Source organism: Pelophylax lessonae, assembly GCF_965119305.1.
Source record: "Pelophylax lessonae genome assembly, chromosome: 6".
Lineage (NCBI taxonomy): Eukaryota > Metazoa > Chordata > Amphibia > Anura > Ranidae > Pelophylax > Pelophylax lessonae.
In genome coordinates this window covers 206,590,312-206,616,353 of record NC_138773.1, presented here as the reverse complement: position 1 = coordinate 206,616,353, position 26,042 = coordinate 206,590,312, and the positions used below count along the sequence as shown (strand labels likewise).

Sequence of the window (26,042 nt, the reverse complement as noted above, 5' to 3'; positions counted from 1 at the left end):
CCGATCGGTCGTCGGCCGAATATTTACGGCCGACAATAGGTACGTGTGTACGGGGCTTAAGACTGTTCCTATTACATGTGTGAGGGAGACTGAGTATGTGTTTAAGACCAATGAGGATGTGGCAAATCCGGTAAAAGAGACAAAGCTTCCAAGAGAGACTTGCTGTTGTGTAGTGGGGAAGCACAGGTTAATGCTGGACCCGCAGCAAGAGTGAGGACTGAAAAGGATATGTCTTCAGGCAGTTTACTATATAGCAGAAAGACAAGTGGTAAAAATTAATGTAATGTGTTGTTTACTAATGATATTAAAAATACTAAGGTAAATATTGGGTTAATGCAGCAAGCTGAAACAGCAGAATCTTTTGAAGTTAATGAAGCGCCTGCAGGAGCCAAGCAACAAACCCCAACAAAGTCTAGAATACCCGAACTTGAACAATCAATAGTGCCCCTTTTGAAGGCTTAAAAGCAAGTTATTGGGCATAAAAGGGGAATAGGGGTCTGGGTACTGCCTTTGGGGACATGTATCAATTCAAAAAACGTTTGTAAAAAAGATCATTTTTAAATGAGCAGTGATTTAATGAGGCTTACAACAGGGTGAACAGCCAATGTTCAGGTTGAACTTTTGCTCGACTTGAACTGTTCACCCAACACTACCCCTGACAACCGTGACAGGTGCAAAAGAGATGTCTCCGGAGATTTCACAGGAGCTTGAGGTTTCCCAGGACAACTATGTAGCTGCCGAGATGGGTGAGTGTGGTTCACATGAGGTGAAAAATGATGTTGATGATAATAATGATGATATTTAGAAGTGTATTACTGAGTGTAGCATGTCAGATGGTGTTGAGCCACTCTGTCCACCTGTGTCTCCTTGGGCAGATCCAGCAGTGCTACAAAGTGCTGGTGATTGGAGCACATACATGATAGACTGGGATAGTCTGGCCATAAAGGCATTAGCGTGGTGAAAAGAAATCTCTGTAGGTAATAGTGAAGTAGACACTATTGCTGCTGTGCCAGGAGAAGGATCTGCTGAACAGCCTATTGTCACGGGTGTGTTGGATGTTGCCAAAGTTAACCCCCTCTAGTCAGAAGGATTGAATAAGGGCGCATACATAGCAGAGGTTTTGTCCACAGTCCAACAGATGAGTAGTGTTGAGTTTCAGAATGACAGTATACTGGTTAAAGACTTGGAAAGGCTCAGTGTTGCTAAGAAGGAGATGATGAGTATGACACATGCGTTTGGCAGTGCTCACAGGGAACTGCTGTCTGCTGTGCCTGTTTGATGTATTTTAAACTCATCCATAGAGTCATACACATCCTTCTTCCAGGATTATACCTAACAGTTGTGAACTTCATGTAAGAAACCACTCTTGCTTCGCTTGAAACATAGCAGCTGTGACGGAAACCGGACACCACCGACTATGTATCTCCGCCAGTAACATGCTTCCTAAGCTCTGGAACACGGGATCCGTGATTCTGGCTATAGTTACCCCAAGAACTCGACAGTACAAGCTTTGGAGTCATCCAGAATCAAACTGTTTATTCAAACACAAAGCACATGGAGATGAACACTTCTGGGACAACCCCTCCCCCTTAGTCAATCCACTCAACATACCCATCCCATAATAACAATATAACAATGGAATGCAGGTATTCAACAACAACAAGCCCCCACCCCCACTAGCAAGAGTCTGATTAGTGCAGAGCCGGCTGACTGGGGTTTTTTGTCCCCACTACGCCCCTTATAGACACAGGGTGATTTACACATAAGAGGGGACTGGGGATGCGGGACATGGAGTCTCCCAACCTCCCTAAAGCAATTGGGGTTCCACAAGCCCCCCAACCAAAGTGTCTCACGTCACAGCAGCTACTCAAAACTAACATGCCTTCACAGACTGCATAACCATAGTGCAAACCTTGACAACCTTGCATGTCTTGCCACTGCATACTTAGTGGGTCATTACAGTGGTAGCTGTGGGCATATTTCCAGTGTTACGTTAGTTTTTAAAATGCCACTGAGATTGGTTAAAATGACACAATAACACAGAACACATAACACATGTACTGGTATCATTTTTTGTGGCAGCCTGCATGTTGTTAGCCTTAATATAGAGCCATTATATCTATCACCAACAGGGCACAAAGTGCAATTGTGTTTATACATGTCTTGATGCTTGGTGTTCAACAAAGATGAGAGACAAGGCTAAGCTAAAAGTCTGGTGAAGTGATAAGTAACTTGGGTCTGGGAAGGTGACTGAATTATCAAAAGCCGATGACAAGCTAAGTTCAAGTAAACTGTGTATTTTCAATAGTGTGTATATAGCTTGGCTGAGGCTCAGGCAGGTAGTGTATATTTGGATCTATGCACACCCCTAAATACATAACTGAGTCCTTTATCAATCCAGTTATTTGCCTGGCTGCATCTGTTCTTTCCCTGCTCTCCGCTCTTACTAACTTACCTTGCATATTTACAACACTTACTGATGCTTTCCTTGCAAAGCAGTTTATTATGCCTTTTTGTTAGTAACAGAGATATAAATTTCTTCAACCTCCGACATTTCTGGACAGCCACACTGCCCACCCCAAACACTCCTGGCTCGCTAATATATTCGACTGCTGCATGTGAAGCCTCCAGCACTGTGACTTGAGGGAACAGGCTGAGTTTTCTATGCACAGACAGCAGCCAGTCACCTTAGTAACGTTTGTTTAGTACAGAGCCTACTACAGCACATAAGAATCCTAAAAGTGTGGGTAGATGAAAGAAAACTAAAGAACTATTACTGACAAAGGACACAATGAATTAAGCTATATTAAGTTTTTCTTTTTGAGCATTTTATGTATGTGAGCCGCCTAAAAAGTGTTACCTAATTACAGTGTACCTTTGAGGACCATGATATTAGATGAACTAATGTGGTGCTTTAAACCTTACAAAAATTCCCAATGGAGCAATGCGATACAGCTGTTGACAGTGTACCAAACAGAATGGGTACTACGTTTGATTCTTCCATCATGCTGATAGTTAACCACTTCTGAACCGGAAAATTTTCTCCCTTAACAACAAGGCCATTTTTTGCGGTTCTTTATTTTAACAGACAATTGCGCAGTTTTGTTTTGCAATTTGACATTGCTTTACTTTAACGGAAAATTGTGCGGTCGTGCGACTCTGTACCCAAATAAAATGTATGTCCTTTTTTTCCTACAAATAGAGCTTTCTTTGGTTGCATTTGATCACATATTTTTGGTAAAAAAAAAAAATCGCAATAAGCATATTTTGATTGGTTTGCGCCAAAGTTATCACGTCTACAAGCTAGGGGAAAGATTTATGTCAGTTTTATTTATTTTTTTTTTTACTAGTAATGGCGGCAATTTTTATCAGGACTGCAACATTGCAGTGGACAGATCGGACCCCTAACTGACATTTTTTACACTTTTGGGGGGACCAGTGACATTACTACAGTAATATGTACTAAAAATATGCACTGTTACAGTAATAATGACAATGGCCGGGAAGGGGGTTAACCTAGTGGGTGATCAAGGGGTTACATGTAAGCCTAGGGGAGTGTTTCTAACTGTGGGGGGTTGGGCTTTTGAAATGAGCACAGAGACCTGTGATCCTGTATAGAAGGATCACAGAAGCTCTGTGATCATTCCAGAGAGAAGAACGGTCTGCTGTGTTTACAACAGCTGACTGGCCTTCTCTCTCAGCGAGGAGCAATCGCGGGTGGCCGGTGGCAATCGCGGCCGCCGACCCTGTGCATCAGCATCCCCTCTACCGAGTGGGGGGTGGAAGCGTGCCCCCTAACACCAGGCGCGCGACCGACGTAGTACTATGTCGGTTCGCGCAGGAGGGGATGCCTGCCGCAGTAAAACTGCGGTGGGCAGTCCATAAGCGGTTAAAGAGGTGTTTTCTTGCTAAAAAGAAAGCTAATGCTGAAAGACACATCAAATGATGGCAAAAGGCTAATGCAAAAAAAGCGGAAAAATGTAGGAAAAATTCAAGTTTTTAAGGCGGTAACGCTACTGCTGTTTTTCTAACATCCAGTGCACATAATGCCTAAAACTAACTAAGTATTCCCCAGTGGGTCTTTAAAAGATGAGGAATAAATCTGACAGAAGCAATAAATAGTCTAAAGTACCGTTTACTATTTTAGAAATTTAGAAGTAGAATTACTGTAAGTACTGATATACGGGTATTTATAGTTTTCATTGTGTATATATTTTTTGTTCCTACAATAGACATGTACGATTAGTTTCGTTTTGAATCAAATTTGACAAAATTTGCATGATTCAGAGATTCGGATGTATTACAATAGTGACAAACTTCAATTAATTTGAAATAAATTCTAACGAGAACAACAAATCCATTTGAATTATTAATTTCATTTGGATGACATGATGCAATAATTTGGGCCTTTTGTTAATGTTTGAAGCATCTGAAATAAAAAAACAACATAACGAATGATCCAAATATATTTGGATCCATTAGTTTTTATTCTAAAGTGCCCAGTGTGAATATTCTAATAAGATTCTTTTTGTATTGAGGTTGAGAGACCATTTGTGTAATTTGAGTATGCTCGGCTCAACAAACAAAATAATTTGGGAATGGGGAAGTGAATTCAACTTTAGAGCACAACAAATGAATATGTATTCATTCAGAATCATTTGTTTTATTCTGATGAGAGTGGCGGGGTAGTATTCGAACCTTGGATAATCAGCAGATTCTTATTTCATTAACATTTTTTATAATTATTAAAATGCACTATATATGAAATAGAAACATATTTTAAATAAATCCGGTAAGGTTTAAAAGGGAAATAAGATGATCCCCAGGATTATACTGTATATTGTGCAGAAGTGATGCACTGTGGTAGTGCTGCCTGATTGGCTGCACTGCTTGTGCAATAAAGTCAATTTGTAATTGTCAGTCAGTTCCGCAGTCAAATGCAGTTCTTAGATTTAAACAAAATGTGGGCACTTAATTGCGTTGCGTCTGAAACAAGCAAATAATTCAGAATATTTTCGTTATATGCGAATGACTAATCTCCAGAAATAACATATTAACATATTAAAAAGAATATGGCCAATCTTCCGAAATAATAACAAAAGAATAACAGAACTTCAGAAAATGTGAATCGATTCAGAACAACAAAGATATACTTTCCAAAATAACAAATTGTTGCAAAAATGAATTATTCTAACATAATAAATATGACAAAATGAAATTATTTTCTTAAAGCAGAGTTCCACCCAAAAGTGGAACTTCGGCTCTTTTGTTCCCCCCCCCCCCTCCAGTGCCACATTTGGCACCTCTCAGGGCGAGGGGGGAACGGGTACCTGTTTTTGATAGGTACCCTTCCCCACTTCTTGGATACGGAGCTGCAGCGCCATCCCTCAGAAGCTCAGGCCCCTCCTCCCTCCTCCGCCGCCGAGCCAGTAGGAATGTGCAGCGTGCTTCGCGCGTGCGCAGTAGGGACCCACCCGTGAAGCCGCAAGGCTTCACTGCCGGGTTACCTTACCAGCAATGGGGGCGGCAGCACCTGACAGCCGATGGAAACATTGGCTGCGTTGCCGACATCGCTGAACTCCAGGACAGGTAAGTGTCCTAATATTAAAAGTCAGCAGCTACAGTATGTGTAGCTGCTGACTTAATTTTTGGAGGGGAAGGCGGAACTACGCTTTAACGAATGATACTGAAACTAACCACTTACCGCAAAGTGACGTATATTTACGTCGGCAGACTTTGCGAGGTTATACCGGGATGATGCCTCTAGCTAGAGGCACCATCCCGGTACCGTGGTTTAGAGTCGACGGTTGGCTTTCCGTCGGTAACAACCGATGTGGCTCGGGAGCCGCTCGATCGTTACCCGGGTGAGCGGGAGGGGACGTCCCCCCCTCCCGCCGCCTTCCGTGACTTTTCCCAGGCCTCCTGTCCCACCGGGAGACCTGAGCACCCAGCCGGCGCATCCGCTGGCTGGATGGAGTCCCGATCTAAGCCGGAAGCGGCTTCGATTGGGTCTCCGATGACATAACCCGGAGGCGGCGTCCATTACTCTACTGCAAAAGGCGGCAGATTTAAAAAAACGACTGTATGCAAAAATGCAGTTTTTGGCGTTTTGCATACATGAAAGTGTAGTGGAGGGGTCTAGGGTCTTTTAGACCCTCGAGCCTTCCATAAAGAGTACCTGTCACTGCATATTGGTGTCACAAGGGATGTTTACATTGCTTGTGACAGCAATAAAAGTGATCAGATTTTTTTTTTTTTTTTAAAAAAAGCTGTAATAAAGTTTAAAAAAAAATAAAATAAATAGGAAAAAAAAAATTTTAGCCGCCCCCGTCACCGTTAGCTCGCGCACAAAAGAAAACGTATACAGAAGTCGAGCCGCAAATTAAATCACTGTTCAAACCACACATGTGAGGTATCGCCGCGATCACCAGAGCGTGAGCAATAATTAAAAAAAAAAGAGCTGCACTCTAACTCTAAACTGGTAACTGTTAAAAAATTTTAAAGCGTCGCCTATTGAGATTTCTATTGACCGTAGTTTGTCGGCATTCCACAAGTGTGCGCAATTTTAAACCGTAACATGTTGGGTATCTATTTACTCAGCGTGGGAATCATCTTTCACAATATACAAAAAAAATGGGCTAACTTTACTGTTTAGTATTTTTTAAATGCAGTGAAATGTGATTTTTCGTAATTTTTCCCAAAAAATTGCGTTTTAAAGACCGCTGCGTAAATACCGCGTTACAAAAAATATTGCAATGACCAACATTTTATTCTCCAGAGTCTTTGCTAAAAAAATATATATAATGTTTGGGGGTTCTAAGTAGTTTTCTAGGAAAAAATACTGATTTTAACTTGTAAACAAAAAGTGTCCGAAATAGGCCTGGGGCTTAAGTGGCTAAATACAATTTTCCCATTGTGCACATCTCTAATAGGTACTTATAAATCAAAAGTGAGGGTCGTTTGGGGATGAGCAAACCACACCACATCCCAAAATAGTAACAGTAATCCTAGAAATATTAATAACGGGTGTGACTCCCAGTAAATCATACACAGAATGAATATGGTTGTAATTAAGCTGTTTATTAGTACACATGGACATAAATAAACTATAACATTTGTGGGTATAAACCAAAGTTAAAATTGCAAATAATATTGAGCACACCCATAAAGAGGCCACACCAGACACCAGTGGATATACCGTATATCACCATGATAACATATGGATATCCTTGAGTTCAGGGTGGATAGTATTCTGCTTCTGGTTGGTTAGTGAATAAAGCCTCACTCACTCAACATGTTTCGCACTATTGCTTCCTCAGGAGTTGAGTGATGAAAACAGTGTATCACTGGCTTAGAGTTAATTAACAAAACAAAGATTTCAAATCTCAGCATGAGCTGTGGGGATCCCCCAGAAACTTTCAAGGTGTTAATTGGGGGAAGGTGGGGAGGGCACAGAGCTCAAAAACAGATAGTGGAGGTCAGCACTGGCAAAATAAGGCTGATGCTAATCACATCAAAGCATGGATGTAGATGTAAAAATAAAAGATGTTGCGCAAAAGGGAAAGGAAAATCCACTAATATCCAAAGCAGAGTAAGGCACAACCCATAGCTGACAATGTTTGTGCTTCCACACTGGCAGGTTACAATATTGTAAAAGCTATTGTTGCTTAAAAAAAATGGAAATGAGCTTATTCTACATTATTTAGATCAGGAGGATGTGCCTGCTATTTACAGCAAGATGCATTTACTACTGAGAAATTCACTTGGTAAATTGAACAACTTCATCCTCTGGGGGAGTAGAGGAAGAAACATTACAGCATCTGTACTTATTTCTTTCAGCTTTTATAACTCACCAGCAATTAATCATATTAGTGTGCTGTTCTAAACATGTCTGCCATTAATTTGCAAAAAAATTAGGTCAAAATATTTCTTTTTTTAACACGTGCTAACAAAATGACCGCCTGACTAAAGGGGTTATTACTATCAATAGCTTTTCATATAAATACTTATAACCTAAAATTCCTATTCATACAAAATGTTATTAGGACTATAAAAATGTTAAAATAAACACACTTTAAAAATATAGACAGGTTTGGACCATTAATCATTAGTAAAGGACATATTAAAGTTTTCTGTGTCTTTCTTATCATTCTCAATATACATCTTTTAGCTCAGAACCTGCATTTTGTATGCCAAATCTCCAAGATTGGAAGAAAAAAGTCTTAATTCTATGGGGTCTCTTTCAAATACAAATATGCCTATATCCACATGAATATCAAGGATGTTTGTGTACTTGCTTCCAAACATATACAGCTGCAAATGTCACATTGTACGTAAGCAAAGATACACAGTATATTATCCATCTAGACTAGACACTTCCGCTTTAAATGGAAACTTTTCTTACATTTGTACAAGTACAAAATATGTTTCCGGTACTATTATCCAACATATGCTACTGCAATTGTTATTGCACCACATACTGTAGGTAAGAGGACTAAATTAGTCCAATAAGTGGATGTACTGTATTTGTATTGTTGTCCCAGAAATTGGTTCTGGATATTTCATCCACTTGACCTGCCTATATACAGTATATTCAGATATGTGAACAATGCCACATTTGTTCCTTAGTTATGCACCAGTGCATTATTGATTTATCTTTCTTTTTAACTATATATCATGGTAGCACTTGAAAAGAATTGCTATAAATATTGACATAAGTCATTGATATTGCTATCATTTTAATCAGTGCTCAAGTACATAAATAAATCTGCATGCAGTCCCTTCCCATGAGCTGCAAAGTAGAATGACCTTTATGGCTGAATATCGTTTTTATTGTTTTCACAGTTAAGAGGTGACATTTTTTAAACATATATACAGTATGCACAAGAGAAAAAAAACTGTACAGTTGTACATGTTAGGGTAACAGGGGTAACAGGGTTAAAAAGTGAACAAAGCAAGGCCAAAATTAGGGGGGCAGGAGAGCATGTGTCCCCCAAGCTCCGCATTGAGAGGGTCTGCCTAAAACTCAGCCATATTAATCAAACTGGACTAAGGCTTCCCATGCTCCAGGGGGTTTGTGCAGCCTCCCTGTCACACCTGCAGAGGACGGGCAGACAGGGTGGCATTTACTAGAACTGATCTGCTGTATTTTCCCCCTGCAGCTGCTGAAAGCCTGTTTATCCTCCTCTCTCTATCACTGGCATTCAGTGGCTGCAGGAGGAAAATAGAGCCAATCAATTCTAGTAAATGGCGCCCCCGTCTGTCCCCCCCCCCCCCGCACACACACCAATGCCAGCTTCCCTCCTCTCCTTTCTTGTCAGCTGCTGCAGGGGATGTTTCAGGATGGAGAGTAGGGGAAGAGATCGGTAAATAATTTACTGGCCACTTCCATTTCTGAATAAACACAGTGAGTTCATTCAGAACTGAGGCATAGTAAACTGTATTTGTGAATAAACAGGAAACCGCTCAGCACAGAGCACATCCCAATTAATTCACTGTCCTGTGCAGCAAAGGCTGCAGAGAAAGGGACTGGGAAATCTCTGTCCTCATCCCTTTTTTCTGACTCAAAAGTAAGAAATCAGGGATCTGTTTAGATTTCTGATATTTCACCAAAGCCCCACAACAGGGCTGGTTAAAAAATTGTAAAAACAAAAAACAATATTGTAAAAATATCATAAAATAAAAAAATATTAACATTATCCACTGACTTACTGACACTGTCCACTGACCTACAGACACTGCAAATGCCGGGAGGGCGTACATGAACGTACATCTCACGCCTTGGGACTTGGCTGATCACAGAGCAAGGTAAAGGGCCAATCACAGCAGGCCCTTTACAACATGATCAGTTGTCAGCCAATGAGAGCTAATCACGGAAGAAAACAGAAGCCAATTACCAGCTTTTTTTTCTTTACGCTATTAGCATGAAGAAAAGAAAAAAGCTGCTAACCCGCTTCTGTTAGAGGGACATTGATCCCCTACGTTCCCACCAGTACTGCTAATCAATGCCCACCAGTTCCATCTATCAGTGCCTATCAGTACTTATAATCAGTGCCCATCAGTGCCATCTATCTGTGCCCATCAGTGCATCACCATCAGTGCCTCCTGATCAGTGCCCACCAATGCCATTTATCAGTGCCCATCAGTGCCACTTATCAGTGCTACCTTCCCATGCTGCATATCAAAGCCACTCTCTGTGCCACCTATCAGGGCCCGTCAGTGCCACCTATCAGTGCCCATTAGTGCAGCCTCATTAGTGCCTCCTGATCAATGCCGACCAGTGTCACCTCATCAATGCCCATCAGTGCCCATCAGTGCAGCCTGTTAGTGCCCATGAGTGCCATCTTATCAGTGGCCATCAGTGAAGGAGAAAAATTACCTGTTTGCAAAATTTTATAGTAAAATATTGTTATTTTATTTTTATTTTTTTAATTTTTGGTATTATTTGTTTGTTTAGAAAAAAGTAAAAAACCCAGTGGCGATTAAATACCACCAACAGAAAAAAATATATAAAAATGGAATTTGGGTACAGTGTTGCATGACCACGCAATTGTCATTCAAAGTGTGAGAGCTCTAAAAGCTGAAAATTGGCCTGGTCAGGAAGTGGGTATAAGTGCCAAGTAAGCAAGTGGTTAAGGTAGGAAAAGTTCATATTTTTACAGTGACTTTTTTTTTTTTTATTAATCCAAGCATATTTATGGGTACAATAATGTTTTATTTAGCCATGCCTTTTAAGCTCCTCCCACTGTTAATGCAATTTGGTTACACCATCTGTTCACCGTGGCACGCTACGTGCCCCACATTGCTACTCTCTTAGAAGCACCCGAAGGTGTCCAAGGCCTTTTACAATCCTATAGTGTAGGATGTAGGGTGGTTGTTAATGTTATTAAGGTCTGGGGAGTTTCCTGGCCATGGACCCAAAATTTCAATGTTTGTTTCCCAGGCCACTTAGTTATCACTTTTGCCTTATAGCAAGGTGCTCTGTCATGCTGGAAAATGCCTTATTCGTCACCAAACTGTTCTTGGATGGTTGGGAGAAGTTGCTCTCTGAGGATGTTTTTGTACCATTTTTTATTCATGGCTGTGTTATTAGGCAAAAATGTGAGTGAGCCCACTCCCTTGGCTGAGAAGCAACCCCACAATTGAATGGTTTCAGGATGCTTTACTGTAGGCATGACACAGGACTGATGGTAGCACTCACCTTTTCTTCTCTGGACAAGATTTTTTACAAGATTTCACTGGCAAAGAGGCACTTTGCAATTATTTGAAATTCATCTGATCACTCTTCATAACATTCTCAAAAAGTTTGGATGGGGAAGGGTGCATATGGGTTGCCCATTTGATCAATGAAACTCTGTAGGGACTTTAACTATATACACTCCTGTATATACATTCTCTCTTCTTCTACCTACAGCACACACTTGCTTGCAGACTATCACTCCCAGGACCAGCTAGCACAGGTTTTGGATCCAGCACAAACTCAGTTGGATATCAGTAGAATGTCTTTTGCAGGCAGGGAAATTGGGCCCCTATAGTGTAGCAAAAATGGAAGACTTTAGTGCTCGCTGTCCTATCTGTGGCTACTGCTCCCAGCACCACCTCTTCAGGCACTGCCAACCCTCCTGGCTGCAGCTGCCCTTTTCCACTTCCCATGCCACCACAGTCCTACTGACTGGCTCTGCACCCATCCCAGACTGCTCTATCCCAGTTCTCTCAGGTCTGCCTCCCAGTCCTCCTGACTGTGTGTCACTCACCAGTCTTCTTTGCTGTTCCTTGTTCCTCCTGGAGACTTGCCTGGTAGTGTTCTCCCACTGTCCTCTCCTTGCTCCCGTGCCTCCTGGCCAGGAAACCTCCTTGTATCTTTAGATGGTCCTGTCTGCACCCCAGACCAGGCCCAAGCTCACCCCCCTATACTGGGGAGCTTCATTTAAAGGCCACTGACAGCCTAACACTCCATCTCCAGCCTCTACCCGAACAACTCCTCCCCAGCTGCTTAATTATATTAAAAGCGCTACCAGATAGCAGTAAACTGGGCGCATATTTTGGTAAATAAGTGCCACATCCTATTAAGAGGTTTGGACTAAATGTTGGAGAAACATTAACTTTAAAAGGCACTGGATGCATTAAAACATAACATTTTTATTGATTTACATCTAATAACACAAAAAAAGGCAAAAAAGAAAAAACATAAATGCATCACCTCAAAAAAGGTGTCAATGTGTATAATGTTCATGAACAGTAATGGTGAAGTAATAAAATAAGCAATAAAGGTTATGATTAGATATTTGGTACTTCACATCGAGAAGATCCGTTAGAGATGACAGATGTGTGAGCTGCCGTCCACAAAGATCAACCGATGTTGTTATAGATGCATACAGAATTTCAAAGAGCCAGATTGCTCAAAGACCACATGGGTCGATCTTTGTGGACGGCAGCTCACACATCTGTCATCTCTAACGGATCATCTCGATGTGAAGTACCAAATATCTAATCATAACATTTATTGCTTGTTTTATTACTTCACCATTACTGTTCATGAACATTATACACATTGACGCCTTTTTTGAGGCGATGCATTTATGTTTTTTTTCTTTTTTGCCTTTTTTTGTGCTTTTAGATGTAAATCAATAAAATTGTTATGTTTTTATGCATTCAGTGCCATTAAAGTCCATGTTTCTCCAACATTTAGTCCAATCCTCCCCAGCTGGGCTGACCGAGAGTATTTATGAGGGCCTGCCTTACTTCCACCTTCCACCTTACTTCCCCTCCAATTTTTCTAGAAGGCTCCAGCACATTAAAGAATTGGAGGAGGAGGGTCTCAGTGATGCTGCCTGTGAGTCATCCAGCTCTCCCTGGATTTCTTCCCAACCCAGGAAATAAACACAGACAGGCGTGGCTGCCAGCCAAGCCTGCATAAATTGACCTACACTACAACAAAACCTACATCTACACTTCTAGCACTAGAGGGTGCTACAATAACCCTCCTAGTTCTTATCATGTACTACAGAATTGCCCTCCTAGTTCTTACTTTGGGGACATACACTGTTCACTTTGCAAGTGAATTTTTCCTCTGCAAGGGAATTTTCCCTAGGGTTTAACCACTTGCCGACTGCCGCACGACTATTTACGTCGGCAGTCAGCCCCTCACAGGCAAAGTGACGTAGATCTACGTCGCTAGCCTGTGAGGGTCTAGGGAGCGAGCGCGCGCCCCCCCCCCCCGCGCGTGTGACCGGTGGACCCGATGTTAACATCATTACGCGTTAAAAAAAAACAACAAAAATGACAAAAATCTTTCCCTTTGTTAGTAAACGCAATAACTTTTGCGCAAACCAATCAAAATACACTTTTTGCTATTTTTTTTTTACCAAACATATGTAGCATAAAACAAATTGGCCCGAAAATGTTAAAAAATTTAGATTTTTACATTTTTTTGGGGGAATTTCATATAAAAAAATGTGAAAAATATTGCTTTCCTGACAGACTCCATGGCAGCACACGTATGGGTAGGCTCCGCCTCCTCTCCTACCCTATAGGACCCCACTCCCATAAATTTTTGCTCCGAGCCAGGAGCCGTGTTCCTTTTTTGTCCTCCTTCCGCAAGAGAAGTCTTACCTTATAGGATGCGTTTTCTTACATACCTGGTGGCGTGTGGCTTTCTTGGATGATGCCTTTCTACCTTAGTCCAGCAATCTCAGTACTACTGGGTGGACCCGGGCAATTTGAAATGATGCCGGAAGATGCCGTAAATCCTGAATGAGAGGTGGGCTGCATCGCTTGGCCAAACGTCCTTGCTACTAGCAGGAGGCCCTTATGCCCTGATGCACACGCCAGTCTCCGGTTGAGGAGCGTTCCAAGTCCTTCTGTCAGTGTCGGTGGTAACGTATTGCTTACTTTTATATTTTGTATCGTTTGCTTCCTGGTTAGTATGGTGGCTGGAGTGCTCCTGCGTTCCAGACCGTCGCTCTCGGCTCCTCCCCCTGCCTCCTTTGGGTGTTCATTGTGAGGCTTAGTTTCCAAGTGGTCTGCGCATGAGCGCACGCCACTTCCGGTCCTCCATGATGTGGCGGCGTCGGCGGGCGTGGCCTTACGGCTCCCGGGAAATTTAAACAGCTGATGGAGCTGTCATTCTTGGGATGTCTGTGGGCTTTTGCGGCGGCCTCCCCACGCTGTGTCTGCCTGTGTTTGGTAAGTCCTGTGCTGGGTCAGTCCTGCTTGAATGGGGGAGGGGAAGGGCGGCTATTGGAAGGTAAGATTGAGTTCTTACATCCTTCCTATTCCAGGTTATCTCGCTGTGATTTGCAATGGATGCCTCACCGCCCCCCGGTGGCCAGTCCCTGCGCAACAGGTGAGTTTTTAGCTTTAAACTCTCGCTTGTCTGCCAGCTGGCTTACTGTAGCCTGAGCTTTCCAAAAAATCCAAATCCAGGCACCGTAGATCCAGGTCTAGGTCTAGGCGCCATGAAGATTATCCAAGCCGGTCTTCCCGCCATACTGACCGCCCCACACGCAAATCTTGCTGGGGCTGTAGTCCCTGAGGATAGATCCTTGTGTGATGCCTGCTATTCTCGGGCAATCAAGGAAAAACAGGGCCCAGATCAACCAGTGGAAACCCTGGTCAGGCGGATTGTGCAAGAATCCCTAAGGGATTGGGATCCCAGCCGGCTGTCTGGTCATGCAGCTGATACACCAGTTCCCCCTCAGAGGGAAGACTTAGAGCCAGGCACTTCCCAGCCGAGTCGCTTCTCGGAAGATTCCTCTGAAAGTGAGGATGACCTAGAAGACCAAAGTTCAGGCTTTGTTTTTGCCATGATCTCTCCGCTAGTGAGAGCGGTAAAAGAGGAGTTAAAATGGGAAGAGCCAGCAGATTCCCCAGCAAAACAGAGGAAATACTTTAAACACCTCAAGAAAGAACGGGATCATTTCCCTTTTCTGAGTGAGCTGGGGGAAATCATTACAGACGAATGGCAAGGAGTTGAAAGAAAAAATTCCTTATCGTCCAAGTTTTCCAGGTTATATCCTTTTAAGACCGAAAAAGTGAAGCATCTTGATTCGGCACCTACAATAGACGCAGCCTTAATGAGGCTAGTCAAAACCCTGCATTTGGAAGATTCCGTCTCATTTAAAGATGGTCTGGATAGACGAATTGATACAGATCTCAAAAAGATCTATCTGTTAGCTGGTATGACCTGCAAGCCAGCCCTGGCCCTAGCAGCCACATCCAAAGCTATGGAGGCTTGGGTAGATAACGTGGAGACCACACTGCAAAGTGTCTCAGAGGAAGCAGCCATAAACTCGGCTGTGCATAAACTAAAGTTGGCAACGGCCTTACTGGTGGTAAATCAGGTTTCCTCCCTCAAGATCGCCGTTTGCTTGACCGCAGAAGATTTCAGCACAAACCAAGTTCGGATCGATCCAGAGGAGCCCGCTCTTACAGGCCTGGGCGTGAGTTCAGGAAGAATTGGAAAAGATCTCAACCTACAGGTCAGAAGTTCAACAAGGGGACACCTTCAGGTGGTCGGGAGACCACAAAGTCTTTTTGATATCAGGCCTGCTCAAGCGTTGCGAGTAGGCGCTCGTCTACGTCAGTTTGCGCATGTTTGGGCAGCCTCGATTACAGACCAGTGGACTGTCAAGACCATGTCTCATGGTCACGTTTGGTTTTTCGAAGAAACTCCAATTCTGCGGTTTATTCCTACGGCTCTACCTCGCGTGGAAGAAAAGAAGTAAATTCTTCTGTCATACATAGATTCCCTGATCTCTCAAGGTGCTGTCATCCCAGTCCCGGCCGAAGAAAGGTTTCAAGGCCTTTATTCACCTCTATTCATGGTGCTAAAGAAAAGCGGTTCCTGGAGGCCGGTCATAGACCTGACTCATCTAAACTCCTTCAAAAGGAAAGAGAGGTTCAGGATGGAGACACTCTTCACTATCCGCCAAGTGGTGCAACCAGAAGATTGGATGATCTCCATAGATCTAAAAGATGCCTATTTCCATGTCCCAGTGGCAGCAGGACTACAAAAATTTCTTCGCTTTGCCGTGGGTCAAGTGCATCTCCAGTTTACCTGTCTCCCTTTCGGGCTTACCACCTCACCTTGAGTCTTTTCAAAGATCTTACTGGCTATTGTAGCCCTGATCAGATCGAAAGGGATCCGACTGTTTCACTACTTAGACGATCTGCTTCTTCTTTCTCAAGACCAAGCACAGATTCTACAACACAGGTCTCAGGTAATCTCCACCCTTCAAGAATTCGGGTGGCTCTTGAACCTGGAAAAAAGCCATCTGGATCCGACAAAATCCTTGATCTTCCTGGGGGCACTCTTCAACACCTCCAGAGGCACCATCTCTCTTCCAGTGGAGAAGATTCCGGTGATCCGCAGCAGAATACAACCGGCAATGTCAATCCCTTATCTTCGGGCCTCACAGTGTCTAAAAAAATAATAGGGACTATGGTCTCCACGGCCCCCATGGTCAAATGGGCACAGTGGAGGATGAGGCCTTTTCAAATCGGATTCCTCCGTCAATGGAGCTCCGGGAATCCAGACACTCCTGTGCGGATAACATCCTCGATGAGGGCGAGTCTGTTTTGGTGGCTGCAGTGGGAAAACCTCCTGAATTGTCATTCGATTGTTCCCGTTCCTTGGATCGTTGTAACATCGGATGCCAGCCGGACGGGCTGGGGTGCGCACTGCCTGTCAGGAGGTGGCCCAGGGCAGGTGGGACTTTCCCACCCTCGGGTTGGTCTCAAATGTCCTGGAGCTTCGGGCAGCTTTTTGTGCCATCCAGGCTTTCCGTCACTTGGTGAAAGGGTCCTCGGTCCTCCTACGGCTAGACAATACGACGGCAGTCACATACAGTGGGTACGGAAAGTATTCAGACCCCCTTAAATTTTTCACTCTTTGTTATATTGCAGCCATTTGCTAAAATCATTTAAGTTCATTCTTCTTCCTCATGAATGTACACATAGCACCCCATACTGACAGAAAAACACAGAATTGTTGACATTGTTGCAGATTTATTAAAAAAGAAAAACTGAAATATCACATGGTCCTAAGTATTCAGACCCTTTGCTGTGACACTCATATATTTAACTCAGGTGCTTTCTATTTCTTCTGATCATCCTTGAGATGGTTCTACACCTTCATTTGAGTCCAGCTGTGTTTGATTATACTGATTGGACTTGATTAGGAAAGCCACACACCTGTCTATATAAGACCTTCCAGATCACAACGCATGTCAGAGCAAATGAGAATCATGAGGTCAAAGGAACTGCCTGAAGAGCTCAGAGACAGAATTGTGGCAAGGCACAGATCTGGCCAAGGTTACAAAAAGATTTCTGATGCACTTAAGGTTCCTAAGAGCACAGTGGCCTCCATAATCCTCAAATGGAAGACGTTTGGGATGACCAGAACCCTTCCTAGAGCTGGCCGTCCGGCCAAACTGAGCTGTCGGGGGAGAAGAGCCTTGGTGAGAGAGGTAAAGAAGAACCCAAAGATCACTGTGGCTGAGCTCCAGAGATGCAGTCAGGAGATGGGAGAAAGTTGTAGAAAGTCAACCTATAAGGTAGGTGTGCTGCCATGGAGTCCATCAGGAAAGGAAAATTACGGTAAGTATTGATATAAATTTTCCGTTATTTTTGAAAAATTGATGCTCTTTTTTTGTTTATAGTGCATAATCAAAAAATCGCACAGGTGATCAAATACCACCAAAAGAAAGCTCTGTTTGTGGGAAAAAAAGGACGTCAAATTCGTTTAGGTACAGCATTGCACGACCGCGCAATTGTCCGTTAAAGTCACGCAGTGCCGAATCGCAAAATAGGCCCTGGTCAGGAAGGGGGTAAAATCTTCCGGGGCTTAAGTGGTTAATGAAAGTGGTGAAGCATTTTTGCTTGCACATAATTGGATGACTGAAATCAACACCGCGAACAGGGGAAAAGTTTGTTAGAACATGCCAACTCCATTGAAGTCTATGGGGCTCGAAAATGAAAAATCAAAAGTCCTCATTTTAGAGGTTTAAATGCAAGTTAAACCCCCCCGCGCGTGTGCCCGGCGGACCCGATGTCCGCCGGGCACTCGCGATCTTCTGTTACACCGGAAAAAAGGCAGGTGGCTAATGTAAACAAAGGCGCCTGTCATTCTTTCCTGTGTAAGAATGGAGATCACACGGTTCTACTATGTAGGACCGTTGATCTCTGTTCTTACACTAGTAGCCACAGCCAATCACAGTTAGAAACACGCCCCTAGGGACACACTTAACCCCTCCCTCTCCAATAAAGTTAACTCCTTCACTGCCAGTGTCATTTTTACAGTAACAGTGCATATGTATAGCACTGATTACTGTAGTAATGTCACTGGTAACCCCAAAAGTGTCAAAAGTGTCAGTCAAAGGTCCGATCTGTCCGCCGCAATGTTGCAGTCCCACAAAAAAAAAAATCGCAGATCGCCGCCAGTACGCGTTAAAAAAAAACCAACAAAAATCTTTCCCTTTGTTAGTAAAACGCAATAACTTTTGCACAAACCAATCAAAATACGCTTTTTGGCCTAAAATGTTAAAAAATTTTGATTTTTAAATATTTTTTTGGGAATTTCATATAAAAAAAAGGTGAAAAATGTTGTTATTATTGCAAAATTGACGCTCTTTTTTTGTTTATAGTGCATGATCAAAAAATCGCACAGGTGATCAAATACCACCAAAAGAAAGCTCTGTTTGTGGGAAAAAAAGGACGTCAATTCGTTTAGGTACAGCGTTGCACGACCGCGCAATTGTCCATTAAAGTCACGCAGTGCCAAATCGCAAAATAGGCCCTGGTCAGGAAGGGGGTAAAATCTTCCGGGGCTTAAGTGGTTAAAAATCGTGCCTGGGGGGGTCCCCTTAATGTGCCTGTAAAGTGGCGCATTTGTGCGATGTATGTAACCTGCTGCAGCAATACTGACATTTCTAAAGGAAAAAATGTAATTTAAACTTGCTCGCGGCTGTAATGTATTGTCGGCTCTAGGGGCTCTCTCAGAGAGTTCTGAAGCTGTAGGAAGCAGCTTGGAAAGCCACAACCAACAGCAGGAGATACCCTACATCAGTGGTCCTCAACCCTGGCCCTCAGGGCCCACTAACAGGCCAGGTTTGCAAGACAACTGAAATACATCCCAGGTGATCTAATTTGCTGCTCAATGATTGCAGTACTCTAATCTGCATCTCCCCAAGGTAATACTTAAAATCTGGCCTGTTAGTGGGCCCTGAGGACCGGAGTTGAGGACCACTGCCCTACATCACCTTAAGCTATGAAGAAAAGAAAGGTGCAGGAAGGTCTGAAGAAGCTTAAGCCAAGAACTCCACGATAAGAATATTAATACAACATTTACAATGCTATCAAAGTCACCTGGTATCTTGAGATAACTAAGATGTTAAAAGTTACCCATCTACTTCAAATTACTGCCCTGCAGACTAAAAAAACAGTAAAGAAAACAAATTCAATGCAATAGGAATTAGTTTGCTTAGAAAAAAACCCTCTAAGGGGTTAACTACTGCTAAGAAAGGCTAATACTGCAGCTTCCCAGACCAGCTCAGGCATTCACCAGGTGATTTGCTCATCCATCCTAGTCATGCCAGAAACAGGACAATTGTTCAGGATAGAAATAAAAAGGTAGTACTCTGTAACAGATTATATTAATATTCTCCAATGTACACAGATCACCAGAGGGAATTGTAAATATAATCAATGCACATTTTAACAAAAGTGGAGTACACTTTAATAGCCCACAAGCAGATGCCTTCTTTCAACCCCAAGCTTCTTTGGAGATCAAAAGCATCCCAGCTGCCATATGGGGATCCACTCAATCTGAGAAACATCACTGAATGAAGTAAGATGCAGCATGCTTCACGGAGACAAATAAAAAGGCAATACAATCAGGCAGAATGACGTACTTGCCATACTGTAAATTTCAGTCTTGGACTTGATAGGCCACTTTGTTATTTTTTTCTATGTTATGAAGGTACCCAGAACACTCTATTATACACAAAGATACAGAAAATATCTGCCTTGTTATAAAGGGTATATTAGTAGTCTGGCATGTCTACTGAAGTAAAGCCCTCTTGGCAAAACAAAAATGTATATTGTCAAGATTATTACTGGTGTCAGTATGTGAATATTTGATATGCTTTGCTTACCACAATTGCTTACTGTTTTGCTTTAGGCATTTATACAAATATATGAAGTGTCGACGCAGGAGCTTGCTGTGTTTTTCTAGGGTGACTACTTTTCTATTTCTTGAAGTACTGGGTTGTGAATTAGGCAATACATTGAACTGTTGCTACAAACTGGAAACAAATAAAGAAAAAAAAATAATAGGTGTGAGCTCAGTTTGTCAGCCTACATATTTGATAATTGCTAAATGTAAAGGAGATGTTTTGCATTGAGTTGTTAATGCAACATTGCAGGTTTGTTTAATTTACATTTCTTCTGGAGAAGATTTTAAAACAGAAATAAAATAGATGGAAGGGCATTGCATATTATATACACATACAGCACTCTGCAAAAGTTTTAGGCAGGTGTAAAAAAATGCTGCAAATTAAGAAAGCTTTCAGAAATAGATGTGTTAATAGCTTATCTTTAACAATTAACAAAATGAGTAAAAAAAAGTAAATGAATAGAAGAGAACTCCAAAGGAAAACAATACTTGGTGTAACCATCCTTTGCCTTCAAAAGAGCATCAGTTCTTCTAGGGTAAACTCGCACAAATTTTTTGAAGTAACTTGGCAGGTAGGTTGTTCCAAACATCTTGGAGAACTAACCACACATCTTTTGTGGATGTAGACTGCCTCAAATCTTTCTGTCTCTTCATGTAATCCCAGGCAGACTCGATGATGCTGAGGTCAGATCTCTGTGAGGGCCAAACCATAACTTCCAGGACTCCTGGTTTATCTTTGCCCTAAAGATAGTTCTTAATTACATTGGCTATATGTTTGGGGTCACTGTCCTGCTGCAGAATAAGTTTGGGGCCAATCACACGCCTCCCTGATGGTATGGCATGATGGATAAGTATCTACCTGTATTTCTTAGCATTGAGGACACTATTGATCCATTCCTGACCAAATCTCTAACTCTGTTTGCAGAAATGCAGCCCCAAACTTGTATGGAAACTCAACCATGCTTTACTGTTGCCTGCAGGCACTCATTATTTTACCTTTCTCTAGCCATTTGTGAATACGCTGCCTCCTGCTACAGCCAACTATTTAAAATTTTAACTCATCAGTCCAGAGCACCTGCTGCCATTTTTCTGCAACCCAGTTCCTTTGTTTTCATACATAGTTGATTTGTTTAGCCTTGTTTCCACTTGGAAGATATGGCTTTTTGACCACAATGCTTCCATGAAGACCACTTTTGGTCAGACTTCCTTGGACAGTAGATAGGTGTACCTGGGTCTCACTGGTTTCTGCCTAATCTGTTTTAATGGCACTGCTGAACATCTTCTGATTTTGAAGGGAAGTAAGCATAATATGTCTTTCATTTGCTGCATTAAGTTTCTCTAGTCGACCACTGTGCCGTTGCCCACTGCTCTTTTCCCATACCATTGCCAATTTATTTGTGCTTCTTCAAAAGAGCTTGAACAATACATCTTGAAACCCCAGTCTGCTTTGAAAACTTTGCCTGAGAGAGGCTTTATTGATGCAGTATAACTCCCTTTGGGGGTTTAGTCTTGCCATGGTGTATGACCTGTGATATGAAACAACCTCCACAACATCACCTTAGTAATAGAGTTTAGCTGTTCCTCACTCAGTGTTCCTCACTCAGGGTTTCATGAGAGTGGTGTAGTAGGTTTGTTTAGTAGTCTAAGGGCAGGAGTTGTATTTGAGAAGAGCAGATTTGTAGAGGATAAAGTCTTGCAGGTATTACGCCATCCTAACTAAAGAGCACTGCTTTGTCTCTTGAGACTTTGAGTCACCTGTTTGCCAGGGTTGTAGCAGGCAATGCCTGGTTCTACCTGTAGAGAGGAGCGAGTGTGTCCAGGGAAGATGACAGACAGTATATTATTGCATAAATAGCCAGTCCCATATGTTTAAAGCAGAGTAATTAATATTTTGTTTCAGCTGTGGTCACATGACTGTTAACTCTGCAGTTGATTTCTAAGTTGGGGGTGGGTGGATGGCTGTTTCCATGAGCACTGATGTCAATAAATGAGGTGACATTGCCTCTTCAGACTCATTTTTCCTGCTTCATCACTTTATATCTCTTTGATCGCTACAAAAAGGCAATGTAAGGGAGGGATGAGCTATATAATCTGTGTATAAGAACCCACAACGAGTGGTGCACTGGCCAGCAGATCAGGTTCTCTAGGCTTGACAAACCAGGTACTCTTTACTGTAACTTGGACGTGCAGCTATAACCTGGGAGTCAGTAGTGTGGCAGACTTGCAGAATTTAGCAGACACATCTAGTATTCTCAGATGTCCTCTTGCTTGTTTTGTTACTTGGTCTCTAAAGACCTCTCATAATGGTGCATCTATCTCATTTCGCAGATGTGAAAATAATACTAAAGGAAGTACAAAAATTAACACACATTATGTCAATCAGACTTTTTTTTTGTCAGTGCAGTTTTTCAAACTCACATAGAAAGCGCTAATAAAAGCCAAATTTTTGGTACCAAAACCCATTTTTGCATACCTGAGTGTAATTCCGCACATAGTAGAGAGTTTTTTTTTATTGCTTCAGTGAAGAAGATAAATCAGCAAGCTGAATGTAGAATCTAATGGGTCTCATTTCATTTGTGAAAATCACTTGTCTGCCTAGATTTACAATGTTGAAATTTTAACTTGAACATTTTGAATACCCTGATCCACAAAATACGGTTAAGCCAAATAATTAATGTGTCATTTAACTTTTACATTTTAAAATGACCTACCCTTTATGCTGTTAATGTGTGCTCTGATTGCTGTGTCCATTGAAAAGAGCAGATCATAAAACTAGGGTACAGACTCAATGAAATGAAAGCTAACAGTGTCTCCACTTAGGACAGGGCCTCTGTGAGCAGAGGGGATTTCCTTCCTGAGAAATTAGGCAGTAATTTAATCATAGTATTTGAGAGAACAGGAACTGTGCAGCCAGCATATGATATTAACCGTAAAGTAAGTATATCGATACACACCAGTATGGGAATATAATGAGCTTTAAATAATAAAAGGCATCCATCTTGTTGCCAAAAACCTGAAGACAAGAGCAGTTATAAAGGAACTGTAAAGGAATGCTTTTATCATAATTAAATTATGCTTACATTCACATAAAACACAATAGGCAATCACAGGGATATCGTTCTTCCTGGTTTGCCGTTACTTCCGATCCTCAATCCCTCAGGCTCCGCCCAATGAGTTACATCAAGGAAATTGCTGTAGTTTGGAACCACCATGTGTGAAGTCACCTGAGGGAGCCTAAGGCATCGCGGACCATAAAAGACGTAAAACCAGGAAGAACAGTACCCCTGTGATTGCCTATAGTGTTTTATGTGAATGTAAGCACAATTTTAATTATAATAAAAACATTAATTTACAATATTACACTATTGGGGGCATCCTCTCAATTTTGGCATGGCACTGGAGTAACCACACATCACGTGGGTAAGGCACTCTTAAAGGGACAGTACCCTGCTACCCTGGAGGAACACCTGACAGGATACGAGCACCCTAGTGAGTGGGAGGCCATGCTACAAGTACATAGAGGATCCTTGTACACAATATTGGTTGGAGAGAACAAGGCTGGATGTGAATGTACATGCGATGTATATCACATCATTAAGGTGAGCGCACTGAGAGCGCAGTGGTGAACACAAAGAGGTGGTTTAGAAGCTTGTGAAGATTTCTGGATAAGAATTTCTCAGTAACCAATTCTAATAAACTGTTTCTTATGTCATTATATGAAATGGCATAGTTTAACACTGGATGTTTATAAAGGACTTTCATTTTTATTTTATTGGCATTTTAGTTGTTTTGTATGCAACAGAGGTGGGGGACTTGAGTCACATGACTTGACTTAAGTCAGACTTAAGTCACCAGTTTGAGGACTTGAGACTTGCTTGACTAAAGTTAATAAAAGACTCGACTTGACTTTGACTTGGTATTTATGACTTGAGACTTGACTTTGACTTGAGACATATGACTCAAAATGACTTTACTTTTTTAATTTATTAAATATTTGCATTTTCTCAAGATGTGTTAAAGCAAAATGAATGTGCCTGTTATGTTTCTGACACCACAGTCACTTAAAACACCTCAGTGTGTTCTTATTTTTAGGACACTGGCTGCTTAACAATGGAAATACTTAAAGCGGAGTTCCACCCATTTTAATACGTTTAGATGTACGTAATCCCCTTTAAAAATGCTTTTACCAATGTAAACTATTTTTTTTTTTGCAAGGAAATACCTTTTTTTCTTCTTTATTCATCCACATTTCTGGGTCCGGCCGCCTATAGGCGATTATGTCACTAGGCGATTCGCAAGGGCTGCTGGGATGTAATCGCCTAGTGACGAAATCTCGCATTATTACACCGGCACCAGCTGTACACAGAGATGTATTGCTTGGAGTCCGCGCTCTGCCCCGCCTCTTCTCAGTGAGCTCTACAGAATGTAATGCTTTCAGTCCGCGCTCACTGAGAGGAGACTCAAAGTAATACGGGATGTATTACTCACTCCAAGCAATACATCTGAGTACAGCTGGTGCCAGTGTAATAATGAGAGATTTTGTCACTAGGCGATATGCAAGGGCTGCTGGGATGGGAGTGCATTCCTGGCACACCAACTGGTATTTTTCTGTACAGGCAGAACCTTTTTTTTTTTCCTTGAAATGCATTTTAACATAAAAAAGTGTATGCACAAGGTCCTTTATTTGCACCAGATCTGTACAATACAAATACAAAGGCAGGTCTAAACTATTAGAAGAAAGTCAGAATGAGGTCATTAGGAACTCATAAGCCTCACAAATGTCAGCTAAAAGCATGCATTTGCCCATTTACACAAACTCTAAATCTGATTGCCATTTCTCATGTAGTGTACTTTCACCTCTTTCTTACCATCCCATGCATATGTGCAGCAGCAAGGCGAGAGGGCCTTAATGCCCATGTGCCACACATATGAGTCCATGATGCACCGCTCTTATGTGCTAAAAAGACCTGGTCTCCATTAATGATTCAGAGACACTGAGAGGGGCTCCCAATCATGTGACTGCTCTGAAAGGCAATTGCAGCAGTCACATGAGCGAGAACACTGGAACCTTCTCCTCCTCCTGTCATTCAGAATCCTTTAAAGAACCCTTTAATGGGCCACTGGAAGGCATCAGCAAAATACCTTATTAAGGTGATCTTTCCTGAGCTTTGAGAATATTGTACCCAATGGAGATCAGGTTTGTGGGGGCTATGATGCCTATTATGTTTACATAAAAAAAGTTATAACATTATTATTGCAACCTTCCTCTTATAATCATTATAATGTATTAAAATGTATAATACGGCATTTAGATGGATTGTATCATTAGAATGGGTAAAAAAATTTTGTCAGGTGACCTTTCCTTTATGTTTGAATATTAAATAATTGCCACTTATACATAATAATGTTAAAACAGCAACAAACACCATAAATGTAGTATATATAATAAACAATGCTATTGTAACATCTGCACACATAACCATCAGTGTTGTCAGACAAATGTGCATATACTGTAGCGTCTGGGGGCATATTGACAACATTTTTCCTAAAGCATATAAATATCTTCTATTATTCATAAAACATTTTATAAAAGCGCTGATCGGGAGCCGGGCGGCAGACCTTTTTTGATCATGCTCCATCGGCAGAAGCTGGCCGAACAGCCGGCTTCTGTTGAACAGGCTGTTGTACACACAGGCCGAATGTTGGTAGGTTTCTTTTGAACCGACCAATGCTGCCCCACCTTTGGCCCGTATATGGGGCTTAAAGTGATTCTAAAGGCAGAAAGTTTTTCTTATCTTAATGCATTCTATGATAAAAAACCTTCAGGCTGGGTTCACACTGTTGCGAGTTGGATGCGGGTTTCCCTGCA

General features: G+C 42.0%; 1 protein-coding gene across 1 annotated transcript in view; it reads left to right on the top strand.

Annotated features, from left to right (window-relative positions):
- PTH2R (parathyroid hormone 2 receptor) overlaps positions 1–26,042 on the top strand; it is a 473,569-nt gene that overhangs the window by 102,984 nt on the left and 344,543 nt on the right. The gene's annotated exons all lie outside the window — the stretch shown is intronic.